At 41.2% G+C, this 18,704-nt stretch overlaps 1 protein-coding gene across 2 annotated transcripts in view; it reads left to right on the forward strand.

The window, feature by feature from the left end:
* Positions 1 to 343: 343 nt before the first annotated feature.
* Positions 344 to 18,704, forward strand: part of LOC122541788 (paladin-like) — a 244,182-nt gene continuing 225,821 nt past the window's right edge. The window contains exon 1 of one of the 2 annotated variants that reach the window (XM_043678767.1): positions 344 to 1,197. The gene's annotated coding sequence lies outside the window, so the exon portion shown is untranslated. Of the gene's footprint in view, positions 1,198 to 1,350; positions 1,614 to 18,704 lie in introns of those variants that run through there. The other variant, XM_043678766.1, reaches the window with a different exon arrangement.

Below are 18,704 nucleotides of genomic sequence, written 5' to 3' on the forward strand. Positions count from 1 at the left end.
CTGCAAGTATAAGTTTGGACTGATATAGTATTGATATGTCACATTAAATCCTTGTCTCTATGTTGTGGGTTCCATTGCACTCGTCAAAGTAGACTTTTCCCATTGAACCTTACTATAACTCAGATTAATTCAGCAGTGAGCCATGCCGGGGCAGGACTGTTCTGCCCTTAGTGATGTTGTTGCGATTCTATAACTTCAGATTAATAGTTCATCCATTTCTTTTTTTATTTGCTTGTGAGAGCTTGCTGTGCTCAATGTTAGCTCCTTCAATTGTCTGTATAAATGATAGCGACAACACTTCAAAAACAGTTGGGTGTCAAGAGCTTGTGGATGGTCTTATAGAATGAGAAACGTTTATATAAATTTAAGTAATTTTGCTCTGAATTATTTAAACTGGCATTCTCCCAAAAGTAGGTGTACTGTATACGCATTTATGTCGCGTGGCGAACTCTTGACAGGGAAGAGACGATAGGTGAAGAGTACATACACAAAGATATGAATTAAGAGCGGTAGCCCCTCAAGCTTGCACTACTATTCAATAAGATTATGGCTGTTCTGATGTTGCTTGCAACATCACTCTCCTTTCTGCCCCCGATAGATTCTGACTAACACGGGAATCAAAAGGAATCTATCTAACTCAGCCTTAAAAGTGCCCAATGACTCTGCCTACATTCTAGAGGAGCAATTTCAATAGACTCAGACCCTTTGAAAAATAATTCTCCCTTAACTCCGTCCTGAATGGGACCCCTATTTTGAAATGGTGCCTCCCCTAGCTGTCGTCTCTGCCGCAGCGGGAATCCTCATTTCATTAACCACCGTGAAGTCCTCTCAGGAGCTTGATGCAGTCGACCCAGTTGAGTTGTTGCCTCTGTTCCCCGACAGCCGCTGACTGACTAGAGTTGTCTGTTTCGAAATGTGTTTGTACTGGAGACAGTCAAAAGTTCCGTAATCCACGAAGTTTTAGAATCGCAACAACATCACTAAGGGCACAACAGTCCTGCCCTGGGCATGGTTCACTGCTGAAGACTAACTTTGGCAAGACTTTAACATGTAATAAAAAGCAGCAGGTTCTTTCCAGGGCTGGTTTCTCGTCCGTTTACTGCTGAAGCAGGAAGAGGTTCCTCAGCTTGACAGCAAAGGTTGGTGGGGGAAGGGAAGGGCAGAAAAGAAAACTTCAAACTACAAGATTCAGTAGTTGTAAGTATTAACACCAAGAGGTTTACTGTGTGCGGAGGATTTCCACCTTCATTTATCTGGGGCAGACCGTGTTGTGGCTGGATTGGTTGTTGCCAGGAGCCGGTTTTCTGATTGGCAGGGCCGTTGATGAATTCCACTTTGCAAAGGGCACACCCTCACATTCTCCGGTTGTTGAGTTTTGCTTAATGTTACGGGTGTGCGTATGTAGAAAAACGAGAGCGCGGATGACAGGCTGCTTCTGTTAGTTAAATTGATCTGAACTTCACCATGATCAGCTCCGCAACTTCACAAACCTGCTGACTGGGATTCTGTCGAGATGGTGTAAGGACTGCACTTTTTTTTAGATGTGAAAATCTTTCAACGTGTCCAGCGCTGTCAAAAGGAGTTGGATGTTTGCTACAAAACCGGTAGTTCAGGTAATCTCCCTTCTACCACTCTCTACTCCACCAAAAAAAATCAGTTTCAGCTTTAACTGAGAATTAAGAGGGTTTTTTTTGCTGACTTTCAACAGCGAGTAATGTTGTGTGCAAAGTGGGAAGTAATTAACAAACGCTCCAAGGCAGAAGTCATTGTTCGGGAAACTAGTATGTGTTCAAGCGGATATGTTCATCATTGAGAACGCTCTTAATTGTTAAGCTTCTCACGAAGATTCACTTGGTAAAACTGTACAATCGCCCAGAAGCTCACAGGTTGTTGCATTTGCTCTGTGGCATGATCTTGGACAGTAGTGAGTCCAAGTCCCACTCCCCTGATTTGAGTGTAAAATCTGGATTGACACTCCAGTGCTGTACTAAAGGAGCGCTGCAGTTTTGGAGAGATGGTTTAATGTCTCCCCCAAAAACAGTGGATGCAAAAGATCCCACAATGGGTGAAGGACATTTTTCTGTCCTATAAAAATTGTTTCTAATTACTATTTTGGGAAGAACATGGTAGTTTCCCCCAGTTAATACTGTACTTATCCTTCAATCAACATCACAAAAATAGATTATTTGGCACACTGCTGTTTATGCAACTCACTGTGCATAAATTAGTGCATAATTACCCTACATTTCAAAAGTATTCTATTAAATGCAAAGAATGTTTGGTTGATATGATACTGAAGGACGCTATAAAAATGGAAGTCTTTTTGTAATTGGGTGCAGTCTGACTTTCGTCTTTTTTTTCCCCGATTGCTGTCCTTTTGTCTGCCTCTCGATCATATCTGTGAGGAATGGATTAGACTTGAATATGGGCATTTGCCATCTGGGATCACATTGTGGTGCTTGTGCCAAAGTTGAGAGAGATGCCTCACAGACTAGTGAAGCCTGGCATCATCATATTTATGGAATCATATCTTACAATGTCTAAGAGAACACTGTCACTCAGTTTGTTGTGTCCCACCAACAGGAAAGAGACACCAGACATGTTGCCATGTGGTATACAGTCAGGACAGAATTACCCTAGGAGTTCATAACATTGACGACAGTCCCATGAAATCTCACGGCATTAAGTCAAACACTCTGCTGATTACAACCTAACGTGCACCCCCCTCAGTTGTTGATCCATCCCTCCTCTATGTTGACTGCTCACTAACACTCAGTGTGGGTTCCATTTGGCTCCTGACATACTGTAACCTTAGACCAAACATGAACAAAAGAGTTGAACTCCAGAAGAAAAGTGAGGGTGACCGCCCTTACCATTAAGGCAGCATTTGACTGAATGTGAGGGTGACCGCCCTTAATATTAAGACAGCATTTGATTGAGTGTGAGGGTGACTGCCTTTTACATTAAGGCAGCATTTGGTTGAATGTGGCATCAAGAACCTGAGGAAAACTGCAGTCAATGAAAATCAGGGTGAAAACTTTTGCCTCCTCATATACTGAAGCAGTCCATGTTCAAATGCAACAAAACTAGGGCAAGGTTCAGGCTTCGGCTGATAAATGGTGAGAAACATTCATGTCACATAAGTGCCAGGCAGTTACCTTCTCCTAAAAGGTAGAATCTAACTATCATGCATCGATGCTTAATGACGTTCCCATTGCTGAATCTGTCCCTATTTATATCCTGGGGTTATCATTGATCAGAAACTGAACTGGACTAGCCATTTAAATACATGACTAAAAGAGCAGGTCAGAGGCAGGGAATCCTACATCTCATGACTCATTTTCTGAGTCCTCAAATTGTCCACCATCTACAACTCACATGTTGGGTATATGATGGAATACTTCCGACTTGCCTGATGGGTGTAGGTCCAACAACACTAAAGAAGCTCAACACCATCCAGGTCAAAGCAACCTGATTAATTGCATCCCATCAATCCCCTTCAATATCCACTCCCTCCATCACTGCACAATAGCAGCAGTATGTACTATCTACAAATGCACAGCAACATCTCATCAAGGCTTCTTCAACAGAACCTTTTAAATCTGTGATAACTATCACCTAGAAGGGCAAGAGCAGTAGGTACATGGGGACATTATCAGTTACTCGTTTAAATTCAAGGCATACATCATTCTGACTTGGAAGTATATTGCAGTTCCTTCAATGATACTGGGGCAAAATCCTGGAACTCCCTCTGAACAGCACAGCAGGTGCTCCTACACCCCAAGTATTTTAAGAAGGAAGCTCACTGTAACCTTCTCTTAGGACAGTTAGGGAGAGACAATAAATGTTGTCTCGTGGAGTGACACCCATCCCTTAAATGAATAAAAATAGGTGAGATTGTATGGGTGGCTATGCCTCCAAGATGTCTCTGCCTTGGGAAAGTGGGGGTGTGAGGTTGGGAGGATAGTGTTGAAGGTAGAGGTTGGTGAATAGGGAGAGGAAAATCAAAAACTAAAGAAGCTCCACAATAAAGAACTGGTAGCTCAAGGTGAAGGAAACAGATACAGAAGGGTACAAAAACAGGATGTGTAGATACCACAAACATAGCACTGGAAGCATCAGCAGCGTGACTTCACGAGAGAGATAAACAGGAAGACTTACTGAGTGCTGTTGGTACTTACCTACATATAGCATTCATAGAGTCATAGAGATGTACAGCACGGAAACAGACTCTTCGGTCCAACTCTTTCATGCTGACCAGATATCCCAACCTAATCTAGTCCCACCTGCCAGCACCTGGCCCATTTCCCTCCAAACCCTTCCTACTCATTTGTTTTCAGAAGATTGATTCTTAAGAAAAACATTTGTTTATATATATTACATTTTCAAATTTTGCCAAAGTGGAAAAATTGATGGGTAGATTTTAATAGGCACCTCATGGGAATATTTTTTGACATTTGCTAGATTTTTATGTCATCTAGTAGAAGATAGAGAGTCAGAAAGGAATAACTTGCATTTGTCTAGTGCCTTTCATGAAATTGTGAGACCTCAAAATGCAATTAAATACTTGTAAAGTTTAGCCATTGTTCCATTGTTTGGAAATACAGCAGTCACTCTGTCACACAGCAAGCTCTTACAACAAGCAATTGGAGATTAAAAAATATAAAATATATAAAAATATAAAATAATAAATATTTAACAATAAAGTGGATTAATGATGTGGAATGAACAATATTCAGCAGCCAGGACACTGAGAAGAACACCTCTTTAAGTCCACCTGAGAGAGCGGAGAGAGCCTGGATTTCTTGTCTCGTTTGAGATCCTACAACAGTTTGGAATCCACAGAAGTTCCCAGTGTAGACTTGGTGTTTGTGCTTCTGGAGAAAGTCTTGAAAACTGCAATAATTAAACACAGAGATGAGAGTGCTGTCACAGCTATGGTTCTCAGTATAAAGTTAAAATTACAAAGATGTATCCTATATATCTACAGTTGTATTTGGATCAATTATACTACTCTGTCATCATATAATGTCAAAGCCCTATCTGTCTTCTCAGGTGGAGGTTTTGTGACAGGCTTTGCATGTTTTCAAAGAAGAGCAGGAGAATTCTCCTGGTGTCCTGTGCCCATATCCATTCCTCACTAAAAAAATAATTAGCCATTTATTTACTGTTTTTAAGATTGTTTTGTGTACAAACTGAGTTGTGGTATTTTTCTAAATAATAGCAGTGTTGATATTTCATAAAAATCATCAATTAATTGGATAAGATGCACATCTACATGTCCTCAAGTTAAAATATTCATTCTATTTCGGTCCTTCTGTGCAGTGATTATACCTAAGACATGAATGTAAATCTGTATATGTAAGATTTCCCTGAATCTCAGAAGTTTGCAGTGTGGGCTGTTAAGATATAACAGGAGAGGGGGTTAAATATCTTGAGAGCTGTATGAAATAGATTTAAGATAATGCGGCATCATTTTATGGAGCCTGACACTGAAATTGATAGGTGGTAATCATTGTGCACTGTATGCTGCATCGGGTTGAAGAAATCAACTATAATGGAAAGTGTATACCCTGGAGTAAGCTTTTATTCCTTCACCATCCACAATGGATGGAGGGACGACTTACCATGAGTAAGCAATGGTGCAGAGGTCTCTAGCACAGAGTCTGTCCCTGTTGCTCAGAAGGGAAATGGGAAGATGGACACAGCATTACTCATTGGGGACTCCAGAATTAGGGGAACAGATAGGAGGTTCAGTGGGAATGAGAGAGACTCACGATTAGTGTGTTGCCTCCCAGGTGCCAGGGTTTGTGATGTCTCGGATCATGTTTTTGGGATTCTTGAGGGAGAGGGGGAACCGCCCCAAGTCATGGTCCACATAGGCACCAACGACATAAGTCGGAAGAGAGATGGGGATTTAAGGCATAAATTCAGGGAGCTAGGGTGGAAGCTTAGAACAAACAGAGTTGTTATCTCTGGTTTGTTGCCTGCGCCATGTGCTAGCAAGGTGAGGAATAGGGAGAGCGAGGAGTTGAACACCTGGCTACAGGGATGGTGCAGGAGGGAGGGTTTTGGATTTCTGGATAATTGGGGCTCATTCTGGGGTAGGTGGGACCTCTACAAACAGGATGGTCTTCACCTGAACCAGAGGGGTATCAAAATCCTGGGGAGGAAATTTGCTAATGCTCATTGGCTAGGTTTAAACTAATTCAGCAGGGGGATGGGAACCTAAATTGTATGCAAGAGGTTGAGAGTAATGAAGTCAGAAATAAGGTTTCAAGGTTACAAGAGGGCACTGGCAAGTAAGAAGTTGGTTTGAAGTATGTCTACTTCAACGCCAGGAGCAGCTGGAACAAGGTGGGTGAACTTGCAGCATGGGTTGGTACCTGGGACTTCAATGTTGTGGCCATTTTGGAGACATGGGTAGAGCAGGGACAGGCACGTTGTTGCAGATTCTGGGATTTAGATATTTCAGTAAGAACAGACAAGATGGTAAAGGTGGGGGGGGGGGGGGGGGCATTGTTAGTCAAGGACAGTATTACAGTTGCAGAAAAGATGTTTGAGGACTCATCCACTGAAGTAGTATGGGCTGAGGTTAAAAACAGGAAAGGAGAGGTCACCATGTTGGGATTTTTCTATTATCCTCCGAATAGTTCCACAGATGTCCCAATCATCTGATGAAGGAGCAGCACTCTGAAAGCTAGTGTTTCCAAATAAACCTGTTGGACTATAACCTGGTGATGTGTGATTTTTAACTTTATAGAAGACTGGAGGATAGTAATTTGCAGATGACACTAACGTTGGTAGAGTTGTGAATAGTGCCAGAAGATGTTGTAGGTTAGTGAGGGACATAGATAAGCTGCAGAGCTGGGCTGAGAGGTGGCAAATGAAGTTTAATGCAGAAAAGTGTGGGGTGATTCACTTTGGAAGGAGTAAAGAGTCCAGGGCTAATGGTAAGATTCTTGGCAGTGTAGATGAGCAGAGAGTTCTCAGTGTCCCTGAAAGTTGCCACCCAGGTTGTTAGAGTTGTTAAGAAGGCATATGATGTGTTAGCTTTTATTAGTAGAGGCATTGAGTTTCGGAATCATGAGGTCATATTGCAGCTGTACAAAACTCTGGTGCAGCTGCACTTGGAGTATGTGTACAGTTCTGGTTACCACATTGTAGGAAGGAGTGGAAGCTTTGGAAAGGGTGCAGGGGAGATTTAGATTAGATTAAATTAGATTACTTACAGTGTGGAAACAGGCCCTTCGGCCCAACAAGTCCACACCGCCCCGCCGAAGCACAACCCACCCATACCCCCTACATTTACCCTTTACCTAACACTACGGGCAATTTAGCACGGCCAATTCACCTGACCTGCACATCTTTGGACTGTGGGAGGAAACCAGAGCACCCGGAGGAAACCCACGCAGACACGGGGAGAACGTGCAAACTCCACACAGTCAGTCGCCTGAGGCGGGAATTGAACCCAGATCTCTGGAGCTGTGAGGCAGCAGTGCTAACCACTGTGCCACTGTGCCGCCTGGTATGGAGGGAGGGTCTTATGAGAAAAGGCTAAGGGACTTGAGGCTGTTTTCATTAGAGAGAAGAAGGTTGAGAGATGACTTAATTCAGACATATAAGATAATCAGAAGGTGAGATAGGGTGGATAGTGAGAGCCATTTTCTTCGAATGGTGATGGCTAGCACGAGGGGACATAATTTTAAATTGAGGAGTGATAGATTTAGGATAGATGTCAGAGGTAGTTTCTTTACTCCGAGAGTAGTAGGGGCGTGGAACACACTGCCTGGAACAGTAATAGACTTGCCAACTTTAGGGCATTTAAATGATCATTGGATTGACATATGGAGGAAAATGGAATAGTGTAGGTTAGATGGGCTTCAGATTGGTTTCAGACTTTGGCGCAACATCAAGGGCTGAAGGGTCTGTATTGCGGTATTATGTTCTATTTGCTGGGCCATTGCCTGTCCCTAATTGCTCTTGAACTGAGGGGCTTGCTAATGCCATTTTTAGAGGGTAGTTAAAAGAGTCAATCACATTGCTGTGGGTCTGGATTCACATGTAGGCCTAATCAGATAAGGATGACAGACTTCCTTTCCTAAAAGGCATTACTTAACCAATTGAGTTTTTGTAACAATAGACAATGGTTGTATAATCACCAGTCTAATTCAAGATGTTTACTGAATTCAAATTTCACCAAGTGCCAAAGTGAGATGTGAACACATGCCTCCAGAGTATTGACTTGTGTTCCTGGATAACCAGCCCAGTGACATTACCACTACACCACCATTTCAAATCAGCTCTGCTCTAGATCCAATCTTGGGTTTGATAGTGCCAAGTGATCCCATAAGTAAATCTTCGCTCCCATACCTGCATTGATTCTGAATGTCCAAGACCTACTTGTATAGAATTTCATCACTAATTGTCTCTCTCTCTTTATCTATCTCTCTCTCTCTCTATCTCCTTGAACACATTCCTTAAAACCTACTTCTCCATTTGGTCATCTGTTATATTTTCTTAAGCTTCAGTGTGTCAAATTTTGATTCATAAAATGCCTGTGAAGTTTCTTAGGATATTTTATTGTTTAATGGCTCTATATTAATGCACATTTTTGTTGTTATAATCAAGGTGTGACAATACATCCCCACTGCACTGACGACTTTGCATCTTTCACATACTGTCTTCCATCTATTCCTTCATCGACTGCATTTCAGTAAGACAAGGCATAACCTGTTTAGTCTCTCAGACAGCAACTGATTATGTCAAGTGACAGGTAAAATCAGGACAATTCATCCGTGCATAAAAATACAAAATAATCAATTAACTTATTGGAAATGCATGCACGCAAATGAAATGAGGTTGTGTCACTTCTGGGTATCCATGACCTTGCATTGTAGAAATCAAACTTTCATTTATCTAGCAACTTTCATGATCTTATGATGCTCCGAGCTGCTTCACAAAGAAGTCCTTTTGAAGTCTATAGTCACTCTTGTAAGTCAGAAAATATGGCAATAAATTTGTGCACAGCAAGTTCCTCTAAACAGAGGTGCGATAATGACCAAATAATCTGTTTGAGTATGAGTGAGTAGTCTTGACCAGGTCACCAGGGAGAATTCCACTGCTCGTTTAAAATGGTACCATGGGTTGTTCTACTCCATCTGAACGTATACCCAAAAAACCCCAAGGTAATGATGCTTTCACATATTTCTGTAAGGAATATGGGAATACCATGGGAAAATGGTGATGGGGTAGATGATCGACCATGATTTAGAATGGTGGAGCAGGTTAGATAGGTTGAATGGCCTACTTTTGCTCCTATGTTCCTACGACAGTATATTACCAACTCCAGATCTCACATTTTGATACTGATATAAAGGTCTCATTTTTTAAAAAGAGGCCTTTTCCAATTAACAGAGACCGTTACTATCAACAAAAATAATTTCTAATTAGTATCAAAATATCCAACTAAAAAGTACTAATCTAACTTTTTAATTGACCTGAATATTAGGCTACAGCAATTCATTTCTAACTGACCCAGGAAAGCACAGCAAATACAAGATACATAGAAAAGGTATATTCAGTTAAACAGAGATGTACTTTAATGATACAGCACACATTATGACATAAACAGCATACTGTGCTTTTGAAGGTTTACTAAGTTGACTGGATGCCTAGTCTGTGATTCAGAGTGATGCCAGCAATGTGAGTTCAATTCCTGCATGTGCTGAGGTTATCCTTCTCAACATCTCCCCTCACCTGAGGTGAGGTGATCCTCAGGTTAAACTACAACTGGTTGTCTCTCTCTAATGAAGAGCAGCTGTATGTCTGGTAAGATATGGTGACTTTACCTTTATTGTGCTATTAATTGTGAACAATGCTATGGTAAATCTAATATCAGATTTTGATATTCAAAGCCGTTAACAGAAAATTCTTTCTTTATATTTCTTTTCACTTTGAATGTTTTCTCCATAAATATCTCTAATCTTTCATATTTATTGTCTTGCAAGAGTTCTCGTTCATATATAATTCGTACAAAATATTGTGTGGCACTTTCTTGATGACAATCCTGCTATTAGCATAACCAGAATAACAACTTACATCTTGAGAGCATCTTTAATGTAGTGTAGTGGAAATCCCAAGACCTATCACAAGACTCATTATTCAAAGCACACTCCTGTAGTTGAGTTCTGGAATGATTTACCAGGAACTGCAAGATGATACAGCACCTCACTGAGGTAGAAGACAACCCCACACACTTGTGTTTAACTTCTGGTAAATGTTAGGGGAAGTGGTGGTGTGGTGGGAATGTCACTGGACTAGTAATCCAGAGCTCTGGGCTAATGCCCTGGGTTTGAATTCCACTATGATGTATGGTGAAATTTGAATTCAATAAAATCTGGAATTAAAAGTCATGTAACTACTGTCAATTGTTGGTTTAATTAAGAAACCTGTTTCAATAATGCTCTTTCAAGAAGGAAATCTGCTTGGTCTGACCTACATGTAACAGCAAATTACAGAAGGAAATATCTGGACAATTGATCAAAAGTTTAGTCAAAAATGTAGCTTTTAACCAGAATATTAATAAAAGGGAGAGAGGTCAAATATTGTCTTCTCCAGCTTATTAGAAGAAAAGCCAGGGGAGATAACTGCACTATGCATTTATTATTTAGTTTATCATATGTTTGCTACAAGGGATATATCAGCATATTGAGGGTGACATTTCTCCCTCCACCTGGTATTAAGGGGTCTGTAATGGTCTTCAAATGGCATGGTAGCCTTCGCTCCTCATTGCCATGAATAATGCTACTGGTGTAATCTTACAAGGAGCCTAACTGCAGCTGTTCATAGCAACCATGTAGTTCAGGAAATAAAGCCTCCAGTTCAATTTTAAAAGTGGCTTATGATATATAGGCTCGTGTGAATTTTGATTTGCACTCTGGCCACTTGAAGACTTGAGTTATTTTTGCAGGCCTTGGAGGGTGAGGTATAATCTGGCCCCTGCAAGATTCACACCCTCTGCAATCATGTCTTCCCAACATTTGAGAGTTAGGCCTCTTGGTGGCAGCTCTGGCCAGTTTCTGTTGCTGAATCTGCGGCGATTGTGGTAACATCTGTTTGGTGGCCTGCATTTCTTTCTTTCTATTCTTTCTTCATATGCAAGCAGCATTGGCTATGATGGCATTTGTTGCCCTTGAACAGAATGGCTTGCTAAACCACTTCAGAGAACAGTTATAGGTCAGCCACATTGCTGTGGGTCTAGACCTGGTAAGGACAGCAGATTTCCTTCACTATAGGACATTAGTGAACCAAATGGTGTTTGCAACAATTGATGATTCATGATCAGCATTCCAGAGACTAGCTTTTGATTGTAGATTTTATTGATTGCATTTAAATTCCATCAGCTGCCGTTGTGGGATTTGAACTCATTTTCCCAGAATATTAGCCTGAATTCTGGTGTACTAAACCAGTGACATAACCATCTCCACTATCTCCCCGCTCGCCTGGTGAACATTAGTGAGACCAAAGATGTAGAATAACAGGGATGCTTCTTGACCCTTAAAATGGGCTGTCAACCATTGACTCCAAAAGGCCAAGTGACCCCATTGTGCTCAGATTGGTGGCAGTGCACTGTTGGGTGACCTGGCTAATTTGGTAATGTTCCTTTAAATGGGACCAGTAAGTCTTCTAAATTGGGTGTTGTGTCTTCAGAAGGTTGGAAGATTGTTATTTGTAGAGCTGTCGGAGGAAGTATAAGTTGGTGGCTTTATTCTGGCATTCTTGGGGGATGTGGTCTGGCTGTGTGTAGGATGTGCCTGGGATGCATGCCTTTCAGGAATGACAGCAGATGGCTTAGTATTTTTGAGTTCCTGAGAGAATCTGCATTACAACCTCTGAATTGGCATATGTCTCCCAGATGTTTCAAATAGATGCTTGTCGTGGGTGAGGTTGCTCTCCAAAGCAATGAGTTGCTGTGCCATTTTGTAGTTCATGGTGTTGAACCATTCCAGGACAAGACAGAGCAGAGTCACCAATTCAGGAATTTCTTCAGATCTGGAGATTGTGCCATAATGCTGGAGGTTGTTATCTTTTGTTAAATGTAAGGGAAGGTGGTGGCATGTTGGGAATGTCACTGGACCAATAAGTCAGGGCCCTGGGCTAATGTTCCGAGGATACGGGTTTGAATGTCATCAATGCAGATGGTGAAATATGAATTCAATAAATGTGGAATTAAAAGTTAGCCTAATTGTGACCACATAACCATTGATGTTAAAGACCATCTATTTCACTGAGGACTTTTAGGGAAAGAAATTTTCTTATTCCAACGTGACTCCTGACCACAACAATGTGATTGATTATACAGGGCAATAAATACTGGCCTTGCCAGTGAACCCACATCCCATGAGAAATGAAAGAAAAAACACCATCTATAGGGCAGAAGTCAGGCGTGTAATGGCATCTTCCCTGGATGAGTGTAGCTCCAGGAGAAAGTAGCCTGCTTGATTGGTACCCCATCCACAGCCTTCAAGACGCACTGTAGCAATTTCTACAACACCACTTCCCAAACCCATGAAATCTACTATCCAGAAGGACAAGGACTTCAAATACATGGGGACACCATGAATTCCAAGCTTTCCATCCTGCCTCATACCATCACACCTTGGAACTATATCATCGTTCCTTTACTGACACTAGGTCAAAATCCTGAAACTTTCTTCCTAACAGTACCTTGAGGATACCTACACTACGTGCAGAAAGTCAAAGAAGACAACTCACCATCACCTTCTCCAGCAAAGTTACTGATGAGGAATAAGTGCTAGCCAAGCCAGCAACATCCATGTTCCATGAAAGGATTTTTAAAAATGCTTTTCTAAGGTTCTTTTGGATGTTAAAGATGCTAAAGAAACCATGTTGTTGGTGGTGTTGGTCCTGACTGCTTCCTGCTATGATTTCATGGCCGATATTCAGCACCATAGCCAAGTAATCATTCTTCCTTTCTGTGGCTCAGCAGCCAATTCAGTGTTCTTTAAAAGTCAGCACTGAACAGGAAATCAGGAATCCTGGCTAATGTTTCCTCAGCTAAACTTACAAGAAAGTGTTCCTTTTAATTTGAATGATCTGATTGATTAGTCATGAGTAGTTTGTTTATGACATTATATAACAGTTTTCACCAGCACAGTCTACAGCTCTTCCTTTTGTTCCTTTAGTTTATGTATAAATTGGGTTACAGAGAAACAATGGTTTGTGCACTGGCTATTGTTAAAATGAAAGCTGCTTTTTCTCTTGGGATCCATCAACTGAGAAAACTGTCTGTGGGATCTGGGAGATAAGAAACAGGGCAAACAGTTTGATGTGGTAATTAATCAGATAATGCATTTGTCTTATCAAATGGAAAGGAATTGTGCCAATGTTAGCAATTTCTCATTTACGGTGCCTCCTCAGTTCCACCACCTGTCAACGTGTTTGATCTCTTTAATCTTTTTCATTCTTTCATGAGATGTGGACATCTCTGTCCATGCCAACATTTGTTGCTCATCATTAATCACCCTTGAAATGAGCCATTTCAGAAGGCAGTTAAGGGTCAACCAAATTGCTGTGGGTCTGGAGTTACATTTAGGATAATGACAACTGATTTCCTTCCTTAAAAGACATTGATGAACCAAATGGGTTTTTGTCACAATCAATGATTTAATTTCCGCCATGGCAGAGATTGGATTTATATTCTAGATGTTGAATGAGATTCAAATAAACATCCCCAGTTCTGGATTTGTTATCTGGTGGCATTACCATTAGGAGACTTCCTAAGAAAAGGTTAATTGCATGACTGCTCCACATGGGGAATACAGCCTCATTAATGACCCCTTCAGCCTCTTGGATTGATTCTGAAATTTAATTAACAGCTCATTAAAACATTGAGAACCCAATAAATGCAGAGAATGCTGGACAAATTCAGCAAGTCTGGAAAGGCAGGTAGGAATAGATTGGGTTGGGATATCAGGTTGGCATGGACGAGTTAGACTGAAGGATCTGTTTCCGTGCTGTACATCTCTATGATTCTAACATCTGTGGAGAGAGAAACAGTGTTAACATTTTGAGTCTGGTATGACTTCTTCAGATCAGAAGAACATACTCAAAACATTAACTCTATTTCTAAGATGCTATTAGTCCTGCTGAGTTTCTTCAGCACTTTGTGTTTGTTTCAGATTTCCAACAGCTGCAGTATTTTGCCTTTATGGAGAACGCAACATCTGACAAATGTGTAAAATGAGCTATCTTGTGGAGAGGTCAAGGCAATTAGCATACAATGCACTGAAAGAGAAGCTAGATAAATTAATGAGGGATAACACAAGAGAAGGATATGCTGATAAAGTGAGAGGAGGCTTGTGTGAAACATAAACATGAAGCCTAGTTTGGACTGAATAGCCTCTTTGATTGTGATGCAAATTCAATGTCAAGAGATGGAGATGCCAATGTTGGACTGGGATGTACAAAGTTAAAAATCACACAGCATCAGGTTATAGTCAACAGGTTTAATTGGAAGCAGTAGTTTTCGGAGTGCTGCTCCTTCCAACCATCTGATGAAGGAGCAGCGCTCCAAAAGCTACTGCTTCCAATTAAACCTGTTGGATTATAACCTGGTGTTGTGTGATTTTTAACAATGTCAAGAGATGAAGCATTTGGAGTTCATGTCTGGAAAAACTTTGGTTTGGAGGGTTGGTCAATGTGACTGTTTACATTTCAATGAGATGTGGGCCTAACTTCCATCATTATCTCTAAGTGCAACAAAATTAAAAAGCTACAGCTATCTCATACTTGAAGATAAAACCTGAGATGACATTGAGATACATTGAGGTAGGATTGATATCTCTGACATCCAAGCTGACTGACTTGGACTAGAGAGATATGTGATTTAGAAATTTGCTCAATGTTCGTTCACAAATTCTGTAGTTATCTGAAGAAATTCTGACTCATCTTTGGTCCCCCAGATGTTGGAATCAATCGCCCTGAGAAGGTAGCTTTGACCTGTCCCCAGAGAGACAATGTTGCATTTGAAAGGGCAGTTTAGGCATACCCCCCCCCCCTTATTTCCCTTCAGCAATTTCTCAGTTCATTCTGAGGCAAAATTCAGATCTGTAAACGAGATAATGGAGTTTGTATATGTTGTCCCAATCTTGTAACCCTGAGTCTGTCTTTCGTATGATTGTTTGCTGTGTTTATTTACTCTTGAATCTCAAGATGAACTATCGAAAAGGCCTCCTATGAATAGAAAGACTTTTCAACGTGTACAAAATCTCCCGCGGAGAGACTCTAGTTTTTTTTGTTGAACGTCAGAATTTCTCTTATACTTTGCAACAGCTGGTCAGAGAGCATGAACACATCCCAGGTGTGACATCCATCATCATTATTATTATTTCCAAGTTCATTGTGACTTTTTCTCCCACTTTACGTAAAATGTTCACTTCTTGAAGTCAGTGTTCATTGGTGAGAATCTTTATATGTAGTTCAGGAGCATCTGTCAGCTTTAGTATTACTGATGATGTAAAATATTTGAATGTTTTGACTTGTTAAGATTTTAGCAGTCATTTTATGTCACTCAGCTATCGATTTAAGTTGTAGCAGGATATGCCTAGGATGGTAGAGAAAATGATTCAGGGAGTTCGGAGTTGAAATATTCCTGTTAACTATTGGCAATTCTGGGCTTATGACTTATCAAAACCGAGGAAGTTCATTTAAAATGGCACCAAACATATAAGAGACTTCATCAAGGATGTGAAAATATCTAAACACCCCACCTACTCAATCTTTCAAGCACCTTGCCCGGCATGTGGTGCAAATCTGCCAATTGGACTTGCCAACTATCTCAGAACCCAGTTGAAGGGGAGTGGAACCAAGCCACCCTTTTATGGAAAGAAAATTTCCTCTTATGAGGGAATTTAGAACTAGGGTCACTGTTTTAAAATACATTTTATGACAGGGAAGAGAATCTTTTTTTCCTCACAGAGGGTGGTGAGGCTTGGAACTCTGCTTCTCAAAAGGCAGTGAATGTGGTGTTCCTTGAATAAATTTAAGGCAGGAATAGATAGACTTGGATAAGCAAGGGAGTGAAGATTGTTAGGGATGTGGAGTAAGTAAATCTGCCCTGATTTTCCAGAATGGGGTTGGGGACTGGCCAACCCCTGTTCCTATTTTGTATCTTCATAAGATCCTGAAGAACTGCTTAAAGAGAAGTTATTAAAACATCAGAGCACAAAAGAAGCCATTTGGCCTATCTAATTCATGCCTGTGTTTATCTTCTCACATCCATCTCTTACAACTTAACTCTATTTAAAAACACTGCAATTCCTTTCTCCTGGCTGTCTCCGGTTTCACCTGAGGGGTCAAATAGAAGGTGTGGTGCCAGGGATTAGTGCAACTCTATAGATGATTGAGCTTCTTAAGAACCTTGAGGTCAGTGGTATCTATTCAAATATACTGTGATGCAGTTTGGGATGCGCTGTGATTATGAAAGGCACTATATAAATAGAAGTTTTTTCTGTTTGCTCAATGCCACTCCTGCAAACCCCTTTCTATCTCTAAAGTACAAATTTATATTATTAGATTTAATATCACTGGTATGGTGGTAAGTGTGCACCCAACAGTTTAAACGTGAGTTTAACAGGCCAACTGTCAACCTTTTATGGGGTTATTTGATCTCATCTGAGATGGTAGCATGGGTTAACACAATTGGCCTCAGTATCCCAGAAATGGGAGGTAGAGTTGAGGATATCTGACCATGGGCCTAGGATGATTGTGCTGGTGAGCTTTGAGAGACTTGGGGAGAACAGGGTAAGGTGTACCTGTGATGCCCTCCTTGGCTGAACAGGTGGCTGAGAAATGGTATTGAGGTTGCCAGGTGAGCTGAAAGATAACTAATACCTACAGTCAGTGAGTAATGGGGTGCAGGGAGAAAGGGGAGGGAAGTTACAATTTAGGTTCCAAGAAAGGAATAGAATGAGGCTATTCATTGCTAGTCACTATCCCTGCACTTCCTTCTGTACTCAATTCTCAGGAGTGCACTGTTTTCACAGTGTTCACTGTACCATACACCTCATTCTTTAAGATCCTCTGTGGTGTCCTGTGAGTAAAGAGCGCTGTGTTTTATTTCACTGCAGTAAGTGGAAGTTGTGTCATTACCTCTTCCTATTGTGGGGCACCGACTGTGCTGATAAGCACCCAGAATGCGGTCAAACATCTGGAGAACAAAGGCATAAATACAACCAGTGTCCGATGGAAGGAAGTGAACATGCAGCTGCAGGATACATCTGGCCTGCAGTTCCCATTGTTAAAGAGGAAGATAGATTCTCCGCTCACGCTGACTTTCCTGGTTAAAGGTCAGAAGTGAACAAAACTGTTGGACCAAACTCGACAATGTCATCCAGAGTATCAGTAATCTAATCAAAGCCACCTCCACAGGACACCGGCTAAGGGAATGTGACCCTTAAAAGCTCAAAGGAACATTTCCTTCGAGAAGCACATGTAAAAATTCAAAAGAGAAGGTTGCAGAAACCCCACAAGAGTTAGATGAAGTTCAGTGAAAATGACATTTTGGCTCACATGAAGTCACGTGCTAGCATTTTTCCAACAGATCTTTGCTGCTCTCCTTCCTCCCAAACAAAATTGACAAAAAAATATTTTATCGATCCCTGAGATGTGTGCCACAGCTCTGATTCCATGAATTTTACACATCAAAATCCCAAAGACTACAATTCAGGATCTGACCACAGATTGAGAGAGGAAATGGTAACTGAGATCACAGGTAGCCAGAGTGTTCTGTCCAATTAAACTAATGGTTGAGTAATCCTGATTCACTAGGGTGGTAGCTGGAAAGAGATATTTTCTTCTTTGGCTGGGGCGTTGATGGATTCCCCAGCTTGGCAGTGGGGATTGGGATAGATCCCTCAACTTTGCACTGGATTGGAAAGCCCAACTTCTCATTGGGATATGGGGTGGATCTCCCAGCTCGAACAGGGGCTTTGCTGTGCTAGGCAGTGGCACAGGTCAGAATGATGGGATATCAGTTGGTGCAAGAACTAAGGAACAAAACAGACGTACATAAAGATTTACAAAAAAAAATCAAATTTTGTGTTATATATGACATTGCCTTAGGTTATCAATTGCATACACCAATGATTGCATCATGGATTAAACATATAGTTATCATCTGTGGTTCACTTGTAGCACTTTCACCTCTGAGACAGAAGGTTGTGGGTTCAAGTCCCAGTCTTGAATCTTAAGTGAAGAATCCCACCTGCCCCTTTTTGAAAATGGTCATTGCTTGCTACTTGTATGGCATGAATATTATTTTCCATTTATCGCCCAAACCTGGATATTGTCCAGGCTTGCTCCTGCTGCTATGGACATGGATTGCTTCAATATCTATGGTGTTGCAAATAGCGCTGAACATTGTGCAAACATCAATGAACAACCCCGCTTTTGACCTTTCATGGGGGAAGGTCATCGATGAAGTAGCTGAAGATGTTTGGGCCTAGGATATTAAGAACTTCTCAAAGTGAGATCACTGACCACCAAAATCACAACCATCTTCCTTTTTGCTAGGTATGACTCCAATTAAATCCCATTGACTCCAATTTTGCTCTGGTTCTTTGCCACACTTGATCAATGCTGCTTTGATGCCCACAGCAGTCACCTTCACTTCTGAGTTG

Source organism: Chiloscyllium plagiosum, chromosome 38, assembly GCF_004010195.1.
Source record: "Chiloscyllium plagiosum isolate BGI_BamShark_2017 chromosome 38, ASM401019v2, whole genome shotgun sequence".
NCBI lineage: Eukaryota > Metazoa > Chordata > Chondrichthyes > Orectolobiformes > Hemiscylliidae > Chiloscyllium > Chiloscyllium plagiosum.